This window comes from Oncorhynchus keta, chromosome 37 (assembly GCF_023373465.1).
Source record: "Oncorhynchus keta strain PuntledgeMale-10-30-2019 chromosome 37, Oket_V2, whole genome shotgun sequence".
Taxonomy (NCBI): Eukaryota; Metazoa; Chordata; class Actinopteri; order Salmoniformes; family Salmonidae; genus Oncorhynchus; species Oncorhynchus keta.
The window spans coordinates 4169313-4187845 of NC_068457.1; the positions used below are offsets into that span (position 1 = coordinate 4169313).

At 48.0% G+C, this 18533-nt stretch overlaps 1 protein-coding gene across 1 annotated transcript in view; it reads left to right on the forward strand.

The window, feature by feature from the left end:
- Window positions 1–18533, forward strand: part of LOC118370090 (zinc finger protein 501-like) — a 311132-nt gene that overhangs the window by 118053 nt on the left and 174546 nt on the right. The window lies entirely within an intron of this gene.

Consider the following 18533-nt stretch of genomic DNA (forward strand, 5'->3'; position numbering starts at 1 on the left):
TATGTTAGAATGTTTTTGTTGACAAAATACCCTCAATAGAGAACCGTTGTTCAATCAGAAAAACCTACTCCTGACTCGTTTATTCCACCTTCCCGCTTTAGAGTGACGCCTAATTACTTGGTACGCTCACATTGGTGGAGGATGCGGGCATTAGGTGGACGAGTGACACAAGGATAAGTGAGTAAATTAATAATCTTCCAGAAGACCCGGAGGAACCATTCAAGAACGATGGATAACGCCCTACTACAACAATTGATCACGGCACAGCAGACAACCATAGAACTCCTGCAACAACAGCTGAGTCGACGAGAAGAACCTACAGTTAGGCCAAGAGCGGCTTCACACGCCATCTTACCTCGTCTCTCCAAGGAGGATGATATTGAGGCCTTTCTCATGACCTTCGAAAGGACGGCCACCTTGGAAGAGTGGCCGCCCACAGAATGGGCTAGCGCATTAGCTCCTCTTTTGACCGGGGTGGCTCAGGAAGCCTATTTTGACCTGGATTCCCGCGAAGCTGCGGACTATGGGCGACTAAAAACCGAGATCCTGTCCCGGTACCAGCTGACTGCCAGAGATAGGGCTGTGAAGTTCCATCAATGGACCTATACAGCTGATCAACCCGTCCGTGCCCAGATCTTCGCCTTAAGACGACTGACGAAACAGTGGCTAGAACCTGGAAAGGGAGTAGGACATGTGATAGAGACTCTCGTAGTGGACAAGATATTGAGAGAATTACCCAGTGACTTAAAAAGGGTTGTGGGGCAAGCCAACCCGTTGTCAGCCGACGACATAGCCCAGGCGGTGGAAACATATCGGTCTACAGGGGAGTTGTTAAAAAGTGACAAGGAGGAATGGAAGGAGTCTTCCAATCCCGTACCACGACTCACCCCGGTGCGCCCGCCACCGAAACGTCCAAGCCCCCCCCGGAGGTGGGAGAAGTCAGCCACCACACAGCCGGGTCGGTGTTATAAGTGTCAGTCTCCCAACCATTATGCCCCACAATGTCCTAGCAAGGATGAGCCCATGGTCACGGAGTCGTCACTGCCTACCCCCACACATCCCGTTTTGAGGGGGCAGGATCAACACTGTTGGTTAGCAGAGATAGCCCCAGCCTCAGAGATTCTGGTGCGAGTTGAAGGACAAGATGTGGTAGCTATTCTCGACTCGGGAAGTATGGTTACGTTAGTAGAGGAGCGGATGGTGACCTCCGCCACACTGCTACCAGACAAAGTAGCCGTATCCTGTATCCACGGAGACACCCACTATTACCCGACTGTGAATCTGCCTATTCTCACTCCAAAAGGAAGGTGTACAGTCAGGGCAGGGAAAGTGCCCCAGCTGAAGGTGCCATTATTGATCGGGAGAGACTGTCCCCTATATAAGGAGCTTCGGCAGATGACGTTATGCACGGGAAGAAGGGGGACAGGAAAGAAGAGAATCTCCAAGCCCGAGGTAGTAGTACTACAAGGAGACGTAGCCGCGTCCTCGTCCTCTACAGCAGAGGAAGAAATAGCGACCCAACGTTTACGACAGATATTCCAGGAAACCACCGATGAAGACACCTGTGAAGGGTTATACACAACGCAGGAAGGAAGGAGCAACCAGGCACTAAGGGATATATTTGAAGCTCCATCCGAGGAGGGAACCTGGAAGGGATTCTCCTCGGTCTCCCCTGATGGGGATGTGGAACAACCTCCATATCCCTCTACTGAGGTTGACCTGCCCCAGGAATTAAAGGGACAGTTCGGCACCTCGCAGCATAGAGACCCAGACCTAAGGGAGGCCATGAGGAAGGTGAAGGTGATCGACGGAAGGAACGTCAACGGATCAGGTGAGCCCCTCTTCCTTACTATGCAATCAGGCGGGGTCTCTTATACTGGGTCGTACGAAAAAGGGGGAAAACCAGGAATTACTAATGGTGCCTAGACCATACAGGGATACAGTTCTACAGTTAGCCCATTCCCACGTCCTAGGAGGACACCTGGCACGAGACAAGACGATTGACAGAATCATGCAGAGATTCTATTGGCCCCGTGTCACCCGAGATGTGGCCAGGTATTGTAAGACGTGTGATCAATGTCAACGTACAGCCCCACGGCCACACCTACGTAACCCTTTGATTCCTCTCCCCATAATAGAGACTCCCTTTGAACGCATAGCTATGGACCTCGTAGGACCCCTCCCAAAATCCGCCAGAGGACACGAGTACATCCTAGTGGTTATAGATTATGCTACCAAGTTCCCGGAGGCCATACCCCTACGTAACATGTCGTCAAAGGGAATTGCCAAGGAGTTATTCCTGATGTTCTCTCGTGTGGGCCTTCCCAAGACTATCTTAACCGATCAAGGAACCCCGTTCATGTCCCGGTTGATGAAGGACTTGTGTCGGTTATATCAGGTTCAACAGATGCGTACAAGCATATTCCACCCTCAAACAGATGGGTTGTGTGAACGCTTGAACAAAACAATTAAAAGCATGTTGAGAAGAGTGGTGTACCGAGACGGGAAAAACTGGGACATGCTTCTCCCACACTTAATGTTTGCCCTGCGAGAAGTACCCCAGGCATCCACTGGATTCTCTCCGTTTGAATTGCTCTATGGCAGACCCTGTCGAGGAATCCTAGACTTAGCCAAGGAGACCTGGGAGACCCAACCATGCCCCTTTCGATCTACAATAGAACACGTTACCCTGATGAGAGACCGCCTGTCAGCAGTGTGGCCCATAGTCAAGGAGCATATGGAGAAGGCCCAAAGGACCCAAGGCCGGGCCTATGATAAATCTGCGACCCCCCGTGAGTTCACCGTGGGAGAGAAAGTGATGGTGCTTGTGCCCACGGCCGAACATCACTTGTTGGCGCAGTGGAGGGGGCCCTACGAGGTAATGAAAAGGGTCTCACCGGTCAATTACCTCATCAAGCAACCTGACAGGAGGAAGAAGGTCCAACTCTATCACATAAACCTGCTGAAGACGTACCATGGACGAGAGGAGGAGGTGGCTTTGATGGCCCTGGAGGGCAAAGAAAAAGAGGCTCTACCACAGGTGCGCCGTGGCTAAACGCTCCTGCCGGAGCAGTCAAGACAGCTAGACAAGCTGATTATGAACTTTGGTTGAATATTCTCTCCATTCCCAGGACAAACAGATGTCCTGTTCCACCATATCCACACTGAACCCGGCAAGAAAGTGCATATCCGCCCTTACAGGATTCCTGAGGCTCGCCGAGTCATCGCTAAGAAAGAGGTGAGGGAGATGTTGAGGATGGGCGTGATCGAGCCCTCGACGAGCGAGTGGTCCAGTCCCATAGTCCTGGTCCCCAAAGCTGGTGGTAGTATGAGACTCTGCAACGACTTTAGGGGCGTGAATGCCATCTCTACATTCAATGCGTATCCCATGCCCCGCGTGGATGAACTCTTGGAGCGCTTAGGAAAGGCCAAGTTCATCACTACCCTGGATTTGACGAAGGGATATTGGCAAGTGCCGGTGGCTCCGGAGGATGGCCCAAAGACTGCCTTCGCCACCCCAGAGGGGCTTTTCCAGTATGTGAGGATGCCCTTCGGACTGCACGGAGCTGCTGCAACCTTCCAACGCCTCATGGATGCCATTCTACGGCCCCATCAAGAGTATGCAGCGGCGTACATAGACGATGTGGTCATCCACAGCGAGGACTGGGATAGTCACCTCCTGCGATTACGGGCGGTGCTCGTGAGTTTGGAAGCCACAGGGTTGACAGCAAATCCAAATAAATGCTGCCTGGGCCTGTCCGAAGCGGAATACCTGGGGTATACCGTGGGGAATGGGAAAATACGCCCGCAGGCAGAGAAGACCAGGGCAATTCGTGACTGGCCTCGACCCCGGACCAAGCGAGACGTTCGGGCCTTCTTAGGGATAACAGGATATTATCGCCGTTTTATCCCGGGATATGCAACCATTGCCAACCATTGCCAACAAACCTCATCAGGAAAACCTGCCAAACCAGGTAGAGTGGAAAGACGAGACGGAAGAGGCCTTTCAATTGTTAAAAGATGGCCTGTGTTCCGATCCCGTTCTACAGGCTCCGGACTTCTCACAAGAGTTCATTGTGCAGGTCGACGCCTCGGATACAGGGCCGTACTAGCTCAGGTTGAAGGTGAAGCAGAGAAGCCGATTCTCTTCATTAGTAGGAAATTCAGCGATCGGGAACAGAGGTATGCGACCGTAGAGAAAGAGGCCTTAGCCATCAAGTGGGCCCTCGATTATCTCCGGTACTACCTACTGGGTCGGAGGTTTGCATTAGTTACTGACCATGCGCCCCTCACGTGGATGGCTGGTAAGAGAAACAATAACAACAGAATAGCCAGATGGTTTTTGTCTTTACAACCGTTCTCTTTCCATGTCATCCACAGGGCCGGATCGAGGAACGGGAATGCAGACGCGCTGTCCCGACGCGACCAAGACGGTGCGTCTGGCGCCCGACCCTCCGGTTCGGTCCTGGGGGGGAAGGTATGTGGAAGGACCACTAGAGGGCAGGTTGGGCTCATGGATAGTAGCCCAACAAAGCATGGGAGACAAGGTAACCAGAGTCAATTAAGCACAGCTGACGGTACTAATGAGATACTCTCCTTCCCCTATAAAAGAGGGAATGGAACCAGCAGAGAGGGAGAAAACTATCTCTGGAAGATGGCCACCGAGAGAGAGAAGCTGTGCTGAAAGAACCACGAAGATGGTGACAAACCCGTGATTTATGTTTGTTGTAGTTTAAAGATTATCCTATTGTGTTCTTGTTTCATCTGGAGAAGATGTGTGTTTTTCCTTGGAAGATTTTTCATTGATTATGTTAGAATGTTTTTGTTGACAAAATACCCTCAATAGAGAACCGTGTTCAATCGGAAAAACCTACTCCTGACTCGTTTATTCCACCTTCCCGCTTTAGAGTGACGCCTAATTACTTGGTACGCTCACATAACATTGAGTAATCATAATTAATTCTGCAACCAGCTGATCATTTTTGGGTACAATTATATTGACAGTGTTGCCCTGCTTTTAGATATAATTATATTGGTGTTGTTACCCTTCTTTTAGAATATCGGGATTCATTCTCAGATGTGCCAACCTAAATGCATGACATTGGGGACTGGGCCCAGATCCAACAACATGCCTATCGAGTGAACCCTGAAAAGAGAGTGAAGCTCCACAGTGAGGTGGAAAATCCTACATATATTGCATTGTCTCAAGGGTGGGCAGTCAGCAACTTTTGCGTTTAGCCAGTGTTTTTCACAATTTATTTTGTTCCAAGGGACGAGAGTTCTAGAAAAATGTGGGGGAAAAATATAGCATATATTTGTTGTCTTTAGGGGAAAGGTGTTGCAGGCTTTGGTTTTTCCATTCATGTTTTGAGGTTGGACTTTATCACGTTTCGCTCGTTAGCACGTCTAGCTCGTTAGCATGTAGGGTGCACTGATTGGTGTCACCTCGTTAGTCAGTATGTGTTACACCTGTGCTGGCTTGTCCATCTCCTCAGTGGGAAGGTGTTTCACCTGAGCTGGTACAGGTTCTATTTAAGAGTGTCTGGCCCAGTGCTCCAGTTGTCTTGCTAGATGTGGAGAGTCAACACCTTTAGTTGCTCCACCGTTTCCTATTAAAAGATGTTTTTCATTTCAGGTTGAAGCTTCTTTCCGAAGAGAGCTTATTTTTTTTAAATTAATCAATACAAGCAAACAAGATCGTTTCCGGGGATTGGTATGGCAAATACCTTACGATTTGCCTGGACTGAAAAGGAGATGGAGCCGTGGAGTAGAGAGACATTTGGAAGGACCATTTTGATGGGATGCCTCAGGATAGAGGTGAAGGAAGTGCTCTGCCTTCAAGGGAACCCGAATGAGAAGGCTTTCGATGTGACGTTTCACAAAGAACAAAAACATGACGAAGTAATGAAGATGGCAAAGGAAGCGGAGAAAACGGGACCCCTGTGCCATTATGCGGTGACCAGCCTGGCGAAGAACAACTTCAGGGTGGTCACCGTAACCATGTACAATCCGCATGTGAAAGATGAAGAGGTGAGGGCCTTTCTGGGGAGGTACATGGACAATGTCTCCTCAGCGAGGTACCTCAGGGACTCCCTGGGTTTCTAGATTACAAGATTCTTGCAAAGGTTTTAGCAGACCGGTTGCGCACAGCCCTTCCCTACGTCGTCCACGAGGATCAGACGTGCGGGGTAGAGGGCCGCTCTATAAGATGGAACCTACAGTTGATCAGGGATTCCATCGCTTGGGTTGAAGATAGAGGGCTGCCTTTAATGGTAGCAGCGCTAGATCAGGCGAAAGCTTTTGATCGCGTGAATAGATCTTTTCTATTCAGGGTGTTAGGTAGATTAGGATTTGGGGAGAAGTTTATAGGATGGATCCGTACTTTATATGTCGGAGCGGGGTGTCGAGTTAGTGTAAATAGTCCCTTAGGTGACGTTTTTGACCTCTCTGGGGTCAGGCAGGGATGCCCACTCTCGCCTCTCCTCTTCGTTCTGTACATGGAGCCTCTGGGGGCTGCCATTAGGGCAGACACGGGGGTGGAAGGCTTGTTGATCCCTGGAAGTGGTGGGCTGCGTGTTAAGATGACGCAGTACGCCGACGACACTTCCTTGCTGTTGTGCAAGGACTCGTGCCTGACAAGGTCCCTTGCCATCTTTGGGGATTTCACCCGAGCGTCGGGAGCAGTTCTGAACCATGCAAAGTCTTCCGTCAAGTTTTTCGGAAGATGGCGCGGTAGAACGGATGTGCCTGGGGGGTTATCTCTCTGTGAAGGGGCCCTGAGGATTCTCGGGGTTCATTTTGAGACCTCCGGCTCAGCGACGCTAAACTGGAACATGCGTATCGCAGTGGTACAGAGGAAGCTAGCAATGTGGAAGGCTAGGTATTTGTCTTTTATGGGCAAAGTCCTGGTCCTAAAGGTGGATGTGTTGCCGTCTCTTTTGTATTTGGCGTACATCTACCCATTGCCGGCTTGTCTGAGGAGGCCTCTAGTGAGGCTTGTGTTTCAGTTTATGTGGAATGGCAGGTGCGAGTGGGTCGCCAGGGCACGCATGATCTGTCCCATCGGGGAGGGAGGTAGGGGGTATCACATTTCCCCCTCAAGCTGGACTCAATTTTTGTTTCTTTCTTGTTAGCGGAGCTTGCTCAGCCAGTGATACACCCGTCCGGTTACCTCCTGCGGGTGTTCTTCTCGTATCAGGCGAGAAGCGTAATGGTGTGGTCTAACGCGGGTCCTCGGGCGGAACAGCTGCCTTGGCACTTTGGTCATGCGGCCAAGTGGCTGCGTGTGCACCCCGAGGTTGAAGTTGCCCGAGTAGGTTTAGACCACAGGCACCTGTACGAGGAGGTCAGGCAGGCAGAGAGTCCTGCGCCCGTAGCGGGCATCTCGTCAGTGGTCTGGGAGGGAGTGCAGGCGCCGGGCCTGGACAACGGGCTCAAGGACCTGAATTGGTTGAGCCTTCATAAGCGTTGCCGGTACTTTCCATCTTGTACCGGTATAGTTTGTTGCAATCCCCCACCTGTCCAAGATCCTCTTGTGGCAGGGAGGAGACTGTGCGCCATGCCTTCTGGGACTGTGCCTTTGCCGGACTAGTCTGGGCTAGGGCACGGGTGATGCTAGGTGTGGTTAGGAGTGATTTTGTTTTGACATAGGCTAGAGAGAGGCGTAGGGAGAGCAAAGGGAACGGATAGGGACAGGTTTCTGCTCTGGCTTCTCATGAGTCTCTTTAAAAAGGGACTGTGGGAAGCCAGGAAGAATTTAGTCAAGACAGGGAGAGATTGGGGGTGGAAGGGATAGTGAGAAGGGTGGAAGGTGATTTGAGGGGGAGGATGAAGAGGGAGGAGAGGAAGTGGGGGAAGCATGCGGCACGGGAGAGGTGGAAAGGGGGTTTAGGGCTGGGAGTGTTAGAGTGAGTTTGGTAAGGGGATAGATTAGGGAAGGGGAGATAGGGAAAGGGTTAGGTATTGGTTAGGTATGACGGGGAGGGCCGATGCTCCCCTGAGGTTTGTTTTTGTTTGGTGTTTGGTGATTTGGTTTTGTAAATATAAGTAATTAAGAATGAATGAGAGATATGATTTTGTAAAGTGTGAATGGTATTGATTGTAAATAAATTATTTTATCTTTTTTGTTTACTTCCGCTCTTTTAGTTTGGAGTGGGTTTTTCTTTTGTTTGCCTCTTCTTGGGCATATTTAGTGGGCCTCATGGTGGGTGTCTTTTAGATCCCAGTTGTTGTTACTAGTCAACTTTCATTGTACACCCCCATAGTGTCTTTCAGAGCCCATCCTAAAAAAACAAGCTTATATTTTGGGCTGGATATTTTTAATCAATGGTACTTCCTTAGGAAGCTCATTAGTCTTTAACTTAATGTTTTATATCCTCTTATATTTGTGTACTAAATATTTGTTTATTTTCATTGTTTTTTTTCCTGTGAAGCCATTGTGTTGCATCCATGTCTGAAATGTGCTGTATAAATAAAGCTTGATTTGATCTGAACATATTGCAAAACAAATTAACCCAGTGACTGACCAATCAACAGACTCTTTGTCTGTCTTAGTATGAAAAACCGTATCAATCCCACTTTTCCAGCCTGCTGAAGGAGTGGTAAACACCACCCTCGGCTCTACCAGGGGCTCGAGGTGGTCTCCCACAGCTCTGATTTTCATGTTCCTTGGCCTTGCTTTTGCATTTATTGACTGCCCCTGCAACGCAAAAATAAACACATTTAGTCATATATTAAACACTCAAAGTAATGGATATGGAGCATCTATGGCCTCAGTTACACCTGGAACCTAAATGTGACTTCTGTCATCTGATCAATCTAATCTGCAATAGGTTCAGATATACCAGGATGGGCCTTTGACATAGTCTGGAAGCAGCCAGGCCACTGAATATGCATAAGCAATGTCAAATATGAGTGGGGAAAAGTACATTTTACACAAGTGACCATAATAAATCAAATCTTATGTCACATACAGATGTTATTGCGGGTGTAGCGAAATGCTTGTTCCTAGCTCCAACAGTGCAGTAATATCTAACAATTTCACAACAAATACCTATTACACACAAATCTAAGTAATGGAATAAGAATATATAAATATACGGACGAGCGATGTAAGAGTGGCATAGCCAGATACGGTAGAATAGGATAGAATACAGTATATACATATGAGATGAGTAATACATAGACTAAGATACAGTAGAATAGGATATAATACAGTATTGTAACGGTTCTGACTTGAAGTTATTATTTATAGGGGTGCCAGGTAGGTTGTGCCTACCAGAGAAAACATTGGTTTCTCCTTTTGGTTTGGGAAGGAATGAGTCCCATCTGGTCCGTCAAGTCTACACCAATACAAAGGACTGATTTAAAAGTCAGGATGGAAATACACTTTTCATAAACCCTTAAAACATTGGAACGAACTTGGAAAGAACTTCAAAAACAACTGTATTCTTTTGCATGGGTTGTATTACCAACATAAATGATCACACACACATAACAATATAACAAATAATGAGCTCTGGTTCCTCCAGAAATGCCCTGTTCCTCAGGCTTAAAAGAGTCCAGTCTGGTAAAGGAGTTCAGGGAACTCAAGTGACCTTTGTCACGCAATGTTTGTCTGTTCATTCAAGTGTAGCTTAAACCCAGTATTAATCATACAATCAAAATAACAACTATTTTACCACAACTATAAAGCATATCAAATACTAATATGTCTTCACCTTCAGCTAACTACATAAATCATCACGGTCTTCATCACATCAAAAACAAATGAAATACCGTATACGAAAAGGTGGTGGTCAGTCAGACAATCCAATCCACCAACAGATCTCCAGCAGAGAAAGGCCACTAAGAACAACGGAGAGGTGTAGTCCATGGACGCACAGAGTGGATCCGATCATGGGTAAACTCTATTAGGCTAAAAAATACACTTTTATAGGCAACAAAACAAACGGAATTGAGAAGCTTCGGAACTGAGGGTTGAACACATCCTCATTCACATCTCCATCACAACCCCCTTTTTGTGCAGCTGATGCTGGCTATTTCATTGGGAATCAAAGGGGAAGCGCACTATTGGAAGGAGAAGCACTGAGACGTTCAGAAAAATTCAGGTCCGTCACAGTATATATATATATATATATATATATATATGAGATGAGTAATACATAGACTAAGATACAGTAGAATAGGATAGAATACAGTATATACATATGATATGAGTAATACATAGACTAAGATACAGTAGAGTAGGATATAACCTCGTCTGTTCATTATATACATCTACATGATGTATTGTTACACCATGTAGGAGCAGTATAGACTGAGTCTGTTAATTATATACATCTACATGATGTATTGTTACACCATGTAGGAGCAGTATAGACCTAGTCTGTTCATTATATACATCAACATGATGTATTGTTACGCCATGTAGCAGCAGTATGGAGGTCAGTGGGGGACAGAATTGTTGACACCCTTGATAAAGATGAGGTAAACGACTCTATAAAATAAAGAATTCAAATATTGAGCTATATTGTATGTAAAAAAATAAAGGGAAATTATATTGTTTTATACTAATACAATTTTTCAGAGAAAGAGATATAGTTTAACCTGTAATTCTCAAAAGGTAGGGGTCTGAAATATTGGCACCCATGTTTTCAATACTCCAGCACCCTCCACTCAGGAGGATAATGACACTGAAATGTTTTATGAGAATAGAGAACACATTGGGTGGGATCTTAGACCATTCCTCCATACAGAATCTCTCCAGGTCCTTGGACTTCCGGCGCCGACAGAGATGGCCGCCTCGCTTCGCGTTCCTAGGAAACTATGCAGTTTTTAGTTTTTTTACGTGTTATTTCTTACATTGGTACCCCAGGTCATCTTAGGTTTCATTACATACAGTCGAGAAGAACTACTGAACATAAGAGCAGCATCAACTCACCATCAGTACGACCAAGAATATAACTTTCGCGAAGCGGACCCTGTGTTCTGCCTTTCACCCAGGACAACAGAATGGATCCCAGCCGGCGACCCCAAAAAACGACTTCAAAAAAGGGGAAAACGAAGCGGTCTTCTGGTCAGACTCCGGAGATGGGAACATCGTGCACCACTCCCTAGCATTCTCCTCGCCAATGTCCAGTCTCTTGACAACAAGGTTGATGAAATCCGAGCAAGGGTAGCATTCCAGAGGGACATCAGAGACTGTAACGTTCTTTGCTTCACGGAAACATGGCTCACTGGAGAGACGCTATCGGAGACGGTGCAGCCAGCTGGTTTCTCCATGCATCGCGCTGACAGAAACAAACATCTTTCTGGTAAGAAGAGGGGCGGGGGCGTATGCTTTATGGTTAACGTGACGTGGTGTGGCCAAAACAACATACAGGAACTCAAGTCCTTCTGTTCACCTGATTTAGAATTCCTCACAATCAAATGTAGACCGCATTATCTACCAAGGGAATTATCTTCGATTATAATCACAGCCGTATATATTCCCCCCCAAGCAGACACACCGATGGCTCTGAACGAACTTTATTTGACTCTTTGCAAACTGGAATCCATATATCCGGAGGCTGCATTCATTGTCGCTGGAGATTTTAACAAGGCTAATCTGAAAACAAGACTCCCTAAATTTTATCAGCATATCGATTGCGCAACCAGGGCGGGAAAAACCTTAGATCATTGCTATTGCAACTTCAGTGACGCATATAAGGCCCTGCCCCGCCCTCCTTTCGGAAAAGCTGACCACGACTCCATTTTGTTGATCCCTGCCTACAGACAGAAACTAAAACAAGAAGCTCCCGTGCGGAGGTCTGTTCAACGCTGGTCCGACCAATCTGATTCCACACTCCAAGACTGCTTCCATCACGTGGACTGGGATATGTTCCGTATTGCGTCGGTGTCATTGTCGGTGATTCGGTGTGCGAGTTCGTTAGAACGTGCGTTGAAGATGTCGTTCCCATAGCAACGATTAAAACATTCCCAAACCAGAAACCGTGGATTGATGGCAGCATTCGCGTGAAACTGAAAGCGCGAACCACTGCTTTTAATCAGGGCAAGGTGACTGGAAACATGACCGAATACAAACAGTGTAACTATTTCCTCCGCAAGGCAATCAAACAAGCTAAGCATTTAAGCGTCAGTATAGAGACAAAGTAGCATCTCAATTCAACGGCTCAAACACAAGAGGTATGTGGGAGGGTCTACAGTCAATCACGGATTACAAAAAGAGAACCAGCACCGTCACGGACCAGGATGTCTTGCTCCCAGGCAGACTAAATAACTTTTTTGCCCGCTTTGAGGACAATACAGTGCCACTGACACTGCCCGCAACTAAAACATGCAGACTCTCCTTCACTGCAGCCGACGTGAGGAAAACATTTAAACGTGTCATCCCTCGCAACATTTACATTACATTTAAGTCATTTAGCAGACGCTCTTATCCAGAGCGACTTACAAATTGGTGCATTCACCTTATTACATCCAGTGGAACAGCCACTTTACAATAGTGCATCTAAATCTTTTAAGGGGGGATGAGAAGGATTACTTTATCCTATCCTAGGTATTCCTTAAAGAGGTGGGGTTTCAGGTGTCTCCGGAAGGTGGTGATTGACTCCGCTGTCCTGGCGTCGTGAGGGAGTGTGTTCCACCATTGGGGAGCCAGAGCAGCGAACAGTTTTGACTGGGCTGAGCGGAACTGTACTTCATCAGTGGTAGGGAGGCGAGCAGGCCAGAGGTGGATGAACGCAGTGCCCTTGTTTGGGTGTAGGGCCTGATCAGAGCCTGGAGGTACTGAGGTGCCGTTCCCCTCACAGCTCCGAGGCAAGCACCATGGTCTTGTAGCGGATGCGAGCTTCAACTGGAAGCCAGTGGAGAGAGCGGAGGAGCATTGAACACCAGACGGGCTGCGGCGTTCTGGATGAGTTGTAGGGGTTTAATGGCACAGGCAGGGAGCCCAGCCAACAGCGAGTTGCAGTAATCCAGACGGGAGATGACAAGTGCCTGGATTAGGACCTGCCCGTCCTGTGTGAGGCAGGGTGACTCTGCGGATGTTGTAGAGCATGAACCACAGGAACGGGCCACCGCCTTGATGTTAGTTGAGAACACAGGGTGTTGTCCAGGATCACGCCAAGGTTCTTAGCGCTCTGGGAGGAGGACACAATGGAGTTGTCAACCGTGATGGCGAGATCATGGAACGGGCAGTCCTTCCCCGGGAGGAAGAGCAGCTCCGTCTTGCCGAGGTTCAGCTTGAGGTGGTGATCCGTCATCCACACTGATATGTCTGCCAGACATGCTTCGCCACCTGGTCATCAGAAGGGGGAAAGGAGAAGCGTCAAATAGCAATGATAGGAGAGACCATGTGAGGTTATGACAGAGCCAAGTGACTTGGTGTATAGCGAGAATAGGAGAGGGCCTAGAACAGAGCCCTGGGGGACACCAGTGGTGAGAGCGCGTGGTGAGGAGACAGACTCGCCACGCCACCTACAGGAGCAACCTGTCAGGTAGGACGCAATCCAAGCGTGGGCCGCGCCGGAGATGCCCAACTCGGAGAGGGTGGAGAGGAGGATCTGATGGTTCACAGTATCGAAGGCAGCCGATAGGTCTAGAAGGATGAGAGCAGAGGAGAGAGAGTTCGCTTTAGCAGTGCGGAGCGCCTCCGTGATACAGAGAAGAGCAGTCTCAGTTGAATGACTAGTCTAGAAACCTGACTGATTTGGATCAAGAAGGTCATTCTGAGAGAGATAGCGGGAGAGCTGGCCAAGGACGGCACGTTCAAGAGTTTTGGAGAGAAAAGAAAGAAGGGATACTGGTCTGTAGTTGTTGACATCGGAGGGATCGAGTGTAGGTTTTTTCAGAAGGGGGTGCAACTCTCGCTCTCTTGAAGACGGAAGGGACAGCCAGCGGTCAGGGATGAGTTGATGAGCGAGGTGAGGTAAGGGAGAAGGTCTCCGGAAATGGTCTGGAGAAGAGAGGAGCGGATAGGGTCGAGCGGGCAGGTTGTTGGGCGGCCGGCCGTCACAAGACGCGAGATTTCATCTGGAGAGAGAGGGGAGAAAGAGGTCAGAGCACAGGGTAGGGCAGTGTGAGCAGAACCAGCGGTGTCGTTTGACTTAGCAAACGAGGATCGGATGTCGCCGACCTTCTTTTCAAAATGGTTGACGAAGTCATCTGCAGAGAGGGAGGAGGGGGGAGGATTCAGGAGGGAGGAGAAGGTGGCAAAGAGCTTCCTAGGGTTAGAGGCAGATGCTTGGAATTTAGAGTGGTAGAAAGTGGCTTTAGCAGCAGAGACAGAGGAGGAAAATGTAGAGAGGAGGGAGTGAAAGGATGCCAGGTCCGCAGGGAGGCGAGTTTTCCTCCATTTCCGCTCGGCTGCCTGGAGCCCTGTTCTGTGAGCTCGCAATGAGTCGTCGAGCCACGGAGCGGGAGGGGAGGACCGAGCCGGCCTGGAAGATAGGGGACATAGAGAGTCAAAGGATGCAGAAAGGGAGGAGAGGAGGGTTGAGGAGGCAGAATCAGGAGATAGGTTGGAGAAGGTTTGAGCAGAGGGAAGAGATGATAGGATGGAAGAGGAGAGAGTAGCGGGGGAGAGAGAGCGAAGGTTGGGACGGCGCGATACCATCCGAGTAGGGGCAGTGTGGGAAGTGTTGGATGAGAGCGAGAGGGAAAAGGATACAAGGTAGTGGTCGGAGACTTGGAGGGAGTTGCAATGAGGTTAGTGGAAGAACAGCATCTAGTAAAGATGAGGTCAAGCGTATTGCCTGCCTTGTGAGTAGGGGGAAGGTGAGAGGGTGAGGTCAAAAGAGGAGAGGAGTGGAAAGAAGGAGGCAGAGAGGAATGAGTCAAAGGTAGACGTGGGGAGGTTAAAGTCGCCCAGAACTGTGAGAGGTGAGCCGTCCTCAGGAAAGGAGCTTATCAAGACATCAAGCTCTTTGATGAACTCTCCGAGGGGACCTGGAGGGCGATAAATGATAAGGATGTTAAGCTTGAAAGGGCTGGTAACTATGACAGCATGAAATTCAAAGGAGGCGATAGACAGATGGGAAAGGGGAGAAAGAGAGAATGACCACTTGGGAGAGATGAGGATCCCGGTGCCACCACCCCGCTGACCAGAAGCTCGGGTGTGCGAGAACACGTGGGCGGACGAAGAGAGAGCAGTAGGAGTAGCAGTGTTATCTGTGGTGATCCATGTTTCCGTCAGTGCCAAGAAGTCGAGGGACTGGAGGGAGGCATAGGCTGAGATGAACTCTGCCTTGTTGGCCGCAGATCGGCAGTTCCAGAGGCTACCGGAGACCTGGAACTCCACGTGGGTCGTGCGCGCTGGGACCACCAGATTAGGTGGCCGCGCCACGCGGTGTGGAGCGTTTGTATGGTCTGTGCAGAGAGGAGAGAACAGCGATAGACAGACACATAGTTGACAGGCTACAGAAGAGGCTACGCTAATGCAAGGAGATTGAATGACAAGTGGACTACACGTCTCGAATGTTCAGAAAGTTAAGCTTACGTAGCAAGAATCTTATTGACTAAAATGATTAAAATGATACAGTACTGCTGAAGTAGGCTAGCTGGCAGTGGCTGCGTTGTTGACTTTGTAGGCTAGCTGGCAGTGGCTGCGTTGTTGACACTACACTAATCAAGTCGTTCCGTTGAGTGTAATAGTTTCTACAGTGCTGCTATTCGGGGCCAGCTGGCAGCTAGCAGTGTTGATTACGTTACGTTGCGTTAAAAGAACGACAATAGCTGGCTAGCTAACCTAGAAAATCACTCTAGACTACACAATTATCTTTGATACACCCTATGTAGCTAGCTATGTAGCTAGCTACGATCAAACAAATCAAACCGTTGTGCTGTAATGAAATGAAATGAAAATGTTGAGTGCGGAAGTTCTATTCAGTAGACGTTGGCTAGCTGTTGGCTAGCTAGCAGTGTCTCCTACGTTAAGGACGACAAATAGCTGGCTAGCTAACCTCGGTAAATTAAGATAATCACTCTAAGACTACACGCTCTAAACTACACAATTATCTTGGATACGAAGACAGCAAAGACAACTATGTAGCTAGCTAACACTACACTAATGAAGTCGTTCAGTTGAGTGTAATAGTTTCTACAGTGCTGCTATTCGGTAGACGGTGGACGTTTGCTAGCTGGCTAGCTGCTGGGCAGATAGCAGTGTAGACTACGTTAGGACGACGAAATACTGTTGCAATAGAAGTGCTGACTGTTTCACTTTGTTGTCCTCTTTCTTTTCCTTTTCTTCTGTCCTTCTTTGTCCTTATTTTGTCTTCCTTTCTTCTGTTAACTAGATATTTTTGTTGTTATTCTTTGTAAGCTAGCTAGCTTCTTCCAGGAGAGTCCCTAGCAACTTCTTAGCAACAAGTAAACAATTCTGCTAGCAATTCAGCTAGCTAAGATAACTGTACAATTTTATGAAAAATAGTTAATTTTTCAAAAGCCTGTCTTTTTTGGTTTGTTCCTTGTTTTGTCTTCTATTGAGTCTTGCAGTTTTCTCTTGATTGTTTCGATGTACTTCACTCTAAAAAAACATTTAAATCTCAATATATACAGGAGCTCATTTTTCAGCAGCTGCTCAATTTAGAACTTTAGAATGTTCGCAAGGCTGCAGGCCCAGACGGCATCCCCAGCCGCGCCCTCAGAGCATGCGCAGACCAGCTGGCTGGTGTGTTTACGGACATATTCAATCAATCCCTATCCCAGTCTGTTGTTCCCACATGCTTCAAGAGGGCCACCATTGTTCCTGTTCCCAAGAAAGCTAAGGGTAACTGAGCTAAACGATTACCGCCCCGTAGCACTCACTTCCGTCATCATGAAGTGCTTTGAGAGACTAGTTAAGGACCATATCACCTCCACCCTACCTGACACCCTAGACCCACTCCAATTTGCTTACTGCCCCAATAGGTCCACAGATGACGTAATCGCAACCACACTGCACACTGCCCTAACGCATCTAGATAAGAGGAATACCTATGTGAGAATGCTGTTCATCGACTACAGCTCGGCATTTAACACCATAGTGCCCTCCAAGCTCGTCATCAAGCTCTTGGTCTCGACCCCGCCTTGTGCAACTGGGTACTGGACTTCCTGACGGGCCGCCCCCAGGTGGTGAGGGTAGGCAACAACATCTCCACCCCGCTGATCCTCAACACTGGGGCCCCACAAGGGTGCGTTCTGAGCCCTCTCCTGTACTCCCTGTTCACCCACGACTGCGTGGCCACGCACGCCTCCAACTCAATCATCAAGTTTGCGGACGACACAACAGTGGTTGATTACCAACAACGACGAGACGGCCTACAGGGAGGAGGTGAGGGCCCTCGGAGTGTGGTGTCAGGAAAATAACCTCACACTCAACGTCAACAAAACTAAGGAGATGATTGTGGACTTCAGGAAACAGCAGAGGGAACACCCCCCTATCCACATCGATGGAACAATAGTGGAGAGGGTAGTAAGTTTTAAGTTCCTCGGTGTACACATCACGGACAAACTGAATTGGTCCACCACACTGACAGCGTGGTGAAGAAGGCGCAGCAGCGCCTCTTCAACCTCAGGAGGCTGACGAAATTTGGCTTGTCACCAAAAGCACTCACAAACTTCTACAGATGCACAATCGAGAGCATCCTGTCGGGCTGTATCACCACCTGCAACTGCTCCGCCCACAACCGTAAGGCTCTCCAGAGGGTAGTGATGTCTGCACAACGCATCACCAGTGGCAAACTACCTGCCCTCCAGGACACCTATACACCACCCGATGTCACAGGAAGGACATAATGATCATCAAGGACAACAATCACCCGAGCCACTGCCTGTTCACCCCGCTATCATCCAGAAGGCGAGTTCAGTACAGGTGCATCAAAGCAGGGACCGAGAGACTGAAAAACAGCTTCTATCTCAAGGCCATCGGACTGTTAAACAGCCACCACTAACATTGAGTGGCTGCTGCCAACATACTGACTCAAATCCAGCCACTTTAATAATGGAAATTGATGGAAAAAATGTATCACTAGCCACTTTAAACAATGCCACTTAATATGTTTACATACCCTACATTACTCATCTCATATGTATATACTGTACTCGATACCATCTACTGCATTTGCCTATGCCTTTCTGTACCATCACTCATTCATATATCTTTATGTACATATTCTTTATCCCTTTACACTTGTGTGTATAAGGTAGCTGTTGTGGAATTGTTAGGTTAGATTACTCGTTGGTTATTACTGCATTGTTGGAACTAGAAGCACAAGCATTTCGCTACACTCGCATTAACATCTGCTAACCATGTGTATGTGACAAATAAAATTTGATTTGATACTATGAGTCTATCAAACCAAATTTAATTTTATCTTACAGTGAAATGCTTATTTACAAGCCCCTAACCAACAATGCAGTTTAAAAAAAGTACAAATAAGAATAACAAATAAAAGGAACCAGTAATTAAAGAACAGAAGTTAAATAACTAGCTAGACGATATACAGGGGGTACCGGTACAGAGTCAATGTGCGGTGGCACCAGTTAGTCGA